Source organism: Bicyclus anynana, chromosome 10 (genome assembly GCF_947172395.1).
Source record: "Bicyclus anynana chromosome 10, ilBicAnyn1.1, whole genome shotgun sequence".
Lineage (NCBI taxonomy): Eukaryota > Metazoa > Arthropoda > Insecta > Lepidoptera > Nymphalidae > Bicyclus > Bicyclus anynana.
The window spans coordinates 10,434,606-10,439,950 of record NC_069092.1 but is presented as its reverse complement, the minus strand read 5'-3'; the positions used below and the strand labels follow the sequence as shown (position 1 = coordinate 10,439,950).

The 5,345-nt window shown below is 41.1% G+C and overlaps 1 protein-coding gene across 1 annotated transcript in view; it reads right to left on the bottom strand.

Moving 5' to 3' along the window:
• Window positions 1-5,345, bottom strand: part of LOC112042961 (glutathione S-transferase 1) — a 30,562-nt gene that overhangs the window by 14,674 nt on the left and 10,543 nt on the right. The gene's annotated exons all lie outside the window — the stretch shown is intronic.

Below are 5,345 nucleotides of genomic sequence, written 5' to 3'. Positions count from 1 at the left end.
CTTGAAAATTGATTCCCAAAAAAAATTTGCTGAAATTGTGCAAACGTTAGATCATAGTCTAATAGTTAATTTATTAATGGGACTTAGTGAAAATAAATTAAGAACGATTCATTAATTCTATTGCGAGGTAGGAGTGAGTCATCAATTCCCTAATTGTTCATACAGAGAATCCATTTCGTAAATGAAATTTTCGAGTAAACATAGAAGTGTTTATTTATCGACTAAATTGACCTATTGCAGAGTGGTCAAAACTAATTTGTACTAATATAAGAGGTAGTAAGGTTGTAGGGGGTAATCTCTGGGTTAACTTTTGACTGATTATGAAAATTTACCAATAGAAAGCCCTGTTATTTGTGACTCTCAAGGCTTCACTTCAGTCCGTATTTTCACGGGAGTTTTATTACGAGAATTACGAGAGTAAAACCGCGGGAGTTCCGCTAGTAAAATGCAACTATATCTATTATAAATCTGTGAGCCGTGATAGCCCATTAGATCGGATCAGTTCGATCCGGAATCCGCTCCGGCATTTAAAAAAAATTAAATATCACGTGTCTAAAATGGTTCAGGAAAAATATCGTGAGGATACCTGCATACCTTTCTACTACTACTATTATTCTAAGAAGAGACTAGTGCTCAACAGTGAGCCTAATATGGGGTTGTTAACGATGATGATGATAAATCAGTGAGTTATTCTACTTTCGGAAGACGGTTTTGGATGTAGAAGTAAAGTGTAGAGTTTGACAAGCCTGACACCTACAGGTGTGTGAAATTGAATCAGCATCAGCATTGCTAAAACAATTTATCAAACGCCAAGCAGCAATGCTGTGTTCGGTAGAACATTGTTGCCAGTGTATTTATATATGAGGCTTACCATATTCGCCATAGATTGATGCCATCTATCTAAACAGAGCAACAATTCAGAGGGCATTCAAAAAACACATTACAAAGCCTTGTGAAATGTTGCTCTGTTTATAGGTGATAGTCTTTCATTTACAATCATGTGGGTTATCTACATGGTTTGTTGTTCGTTAAATATTATAAAATTATGAATTGATTGATTTTTTTGATTTGATCAACACATAATCGGCTCACTGCTGAGCTCGAGTCTCCTCTCAGAATGAGAGGGTTTAGGCCAATAGTCCACCACGCTGGCCCAATGCGGATTGGCAGACTTCACATACGCAGAGAATTACGAAAATTCTTTGGTATGCAGGTTTCCTCACGATGTTTTTCCTTCACCGTTAGAGACACGTGATATTTAATTTCATAAAATTGAAAAGTTGGAGGTGCATGCCCCGGACCGGATTCTAACCCACACCCTCCGGAATCGGGGGCAGAGGTCGTATCCACTGGGCTATCACGGCTACAAAAATTATGAATAACATAACTGAATTATGCGCATATAGGTATACTAGCAGATGCCCGCGACTTCGTCCGCGTGAAAATCGATGTACATTTTCGACCCCGTCGCTTCTTCTATTTATATTTTCGTATGTTTTATATATAAAAATTATAAAATCACAGTCCCGTGCCCATGCAGTTTTTTGTGCTTGGGTAAAATGCAAAGTCGTAGCCATCGTCGGAGGCTCTATCCAACCCCCGGCCGACGGCCGGCGTGCTATTAATTGTGTCTGCGTAAAGTGCCCAGCCGTAGCCACGGTCGAAGACCCTATCACAAACCCCCGGATGAAAGAGGGTGCACAACAAAGTACGTACTTTTTTTGTGCCACAATACAGTGCGCGGCCGAAGACCGCGCGTTCCGTTTTTTGTGCTTGGGTAAAATGCCCAGCCGTAGTCACGGTCGGAGGCTGTATCACAAACTCCCGGCCGAAGGCCGGGTCACAATACAGTGCGCGGCCGAAGACCACGCGTTCCGTTTTTTGTGCATCGGTAAAATGCCCAGCCGTAGCCACGATCAGAGGCCATATTACAAACCTCCGGCCAATGGCCGCGCTTTTTATTGTTTGGGTAAAATACCCAGCCGTAGTCACGGTCGAAGGCTGTATCATAAACTCCCGGCCGAAGGCCGGGCCACAATACAGTGCGCGGCCGAAGGCTACGCGTTCCGTTTTTCGTGCTTGGGTAAAATGCCCAGTCGTAGTCACGGTCGAAGGCTGTATCATAAACTCCCAGCCGAAGGCCGGGCTACAATACAGTGCGCAAAGGCTCTATCACAAACTCCCGGCCGAAGGCCGGGTTACAATACGGTGAGCGGCCGAAGGCCGCGCGTTCCGTTTTCTGTGCATCGGAAAAATGCCCAGCCGTAGCCACGATCAGAGGCCATATTACAAACCCCCGGCCGAAGGCCGCGCTTTTTTTTTGCTTGGGTAAAATGCCCAGTCGTAGTCACGGTTGAAGGCTGTATCATAAACTCCCGGCCAAAGGCCGGGCTACAATACAGTGCGCAAAGGCTCTATCACAAACTCCCGGCCGAAGGCCGGGCTACAATACGGTGCGCGGCTGAAGGCCACGCGTTCCGTTTTCTCTGCATCGGAAAAATGCCCAGCCGTAACCACGATCAGAGGCCATAGTACAAACCCCCGGCCGATGGCCGCGTTTTTTTTTTGCTTGGGTAAAATACCCAGCCGTAGTCAAGGTCGAAGGCTGTATCATACACTCCCGGCTGAAGGCCACGCGTTCCGTTTTATGTGTTTGGGTAAAATGCCCAGCCGTAGTTACGGTCGAAGGCTGTATCACAAACTCCCGGCTGTAGGCCGGGCTACAATACGGTGCGCGGCCGAAGGCCACGCGTTCCGTTTTTTGTGCATCGGAAAAATGCCCAGCCGTAGCCACGATCAGAGGCCATATTACAAACCCCCGACCTTTAGGCCGCGTTTTTTTTTGTTTGGGTAAAATACCCAGCCGTAGTCACGGTGGGAGGCTGTATCATAAACTCCCGGCTGAAGGCCGGGCTACAATACAGTGCGCGAAGGCTGTATCACAAACTCCCGGCCGAAGGCCGGGCTACAATACGGTGCGCGGCCGAAGGCCACGCGTTCCGTTTTTTGTGCATCGGAAAAATGCCCAGCCGTAGCCACGATCAGAGACCATATTACAAACCCCCGACCGAAGGCCGCGCTTTTTTTTTGCTTGGGTAAAATGCCCAGCCGTAGTCACGGTTGAAGGCTGTATCATAAACTCCCGGCCGAAGGCCGGGCTACAATACAGTTTACGTACAAACTTTCAACCCCTATTTCACCCCCTTCTGATTTTATTTTCGCTATAAAAGTATTCTATAACCTGCCCCGTATTATGTTCTCAAACCGTGCTAAGTTTCAATTGAATTTATTCAGTTGTTTCAGTGTGTCAACAAAAAATAGGGACAGACAGACAAATAATCAAAAAAAAATGTTTTTAAATTCAGTATCGATTGTATAATGCCCTATGATAATTTTTTTTTTAAATTAATCAAAAAGTTCTGTAATTTGACCTGTTACAGTTTTATTATAAGTATAGAGTATAGATAAGTATTTAATAGCTATTGCGCTAAATTCGTGCTCTTTTTATAGTAATAAATCTTGCATAACATTATACGATAAAAAAGTAGACAATGTGACTATTTAAACACAGAAAGGATTATTCAGTTTGAACCTAAACTTTTAAGTAGTTCCTGAGATTAGTTTCGCGCGTTCAACCAAATAAACAAACAAATAGGTCAGTTGAGTATAGAATATGTGCCTCAATATCGATATTACACAGTTTTAGTGGAAAACTCGTTTCTCCAAATAACGCCTGCGAATCAATTTGAGCAATCCGGTTTTTTTAAGATAACTTTTTTCTATCTGTCCGATTTTAATGAAACCTATGTTGCCCTGAACTTTTCTTAATCTATTTGTGAAATCTGCGTCAAAATCCGTTCAGCAGAACCAGAGAATAGCGCGAACATACAGACAGAAGGACAGACAAACAGACAGACAGACAGACAGGCAAGAAAAACAAAAAAAAATATTTTTTATTATATTCTATTGCTCATTTCTAATCGCCCTAACTTGATTTTAGTTAAATTTGGTCAAAGTACAGACACTCGATTTCTACTCTTTTATTATAGTATAGATATATAGTACAGATAGATAGATAGATAGATAGATATATGCTGTCGCGACATTTTTTGTAGAAAATGATGTGTACTGCGAGTGAATGACACTGCTGTATTTGCAACCCCTTGGCCTTTTGAATAGCAATGACAATGCTTGAGGGAATTACCAGACTGTTGGGAAGGCGCCATGTACACCTTGGGTTACATTATTGGAGTTTTAGGAAGGTTCCCTAATTTTTTTTTAAATAAAATATAGCCTATAGCCTTCCTCGATAAATGGGCTATCTATCACTGAAAGTATTTTTCAAATCGGACCAGTAGTTCCTGAGATTAGCGCGTTCAATCAAACAAACAAACAAACAAACAAACAAACTCTTCCGCTTTATAATATTAGTATAGATTAGTATAGATAATCTATTACTATTTTCATTAGGCACGTTCAACAAAGACTTGGAGTAATAATAATAATAATAAATATACTTAAACGATACACATCACTATCTAGCCCCAAAATAAGCATACAGAGTAGCTTGTGTCATGGGTGCTAAGATAGTTGATATTATAATATTAATATACAATTATATACTACATATAAATACTTATATAATGTATACACACAGACACTGGAAAACACCCATGCTCATCACACAAATATTTTCCAGTTGTGGGAATCGAACCCACGGCCGTGGATGCAGAAAGCAGGGTATTGCCGGAGTATATTGTTATTTAAGTTATTGCATCTCATGAATACTTTACAATTACATCAATAGGACGAGTATACTCGAAATTTACTTAGATGACTTTTTAACACAACAATAATGGCCGACTATGAATCAAAGACAATCAGTAGGGTTGAGAAGTTAACGGCGGGCATCGGAACGATATCAAGTAGGTATCGTTATAACTGAAATACCTAAACTAAAACATCCGTTACTATACAACGTTATCTTAAAAGAGAACGTATACTAACGTTTGTCGGTTGTGTGCATTTTAAGAAATTAAATATCACGTGTCACAAACGGTGAACGGTGCACGGTTTATGCCTATGGGTACGCGTGGTTAAGAAATGGGGTAATCTTTTTTTATTATTATTATAAATATACTTAAACAATACACATCACTATCTAGCCCCAAAGTAAGCATACAGAGTAGCTTGTGTTATGGGTGCTAAGATAGTTGATATTATAGTATTAATATACAATTATATACTACATATAAATACTTATATACACTCATGTTCATCACACAAATATTTTCCAGTTGTGGGAATCGAACCCACAGCCGTGGATGCAAAAAGCAGGGTCACTA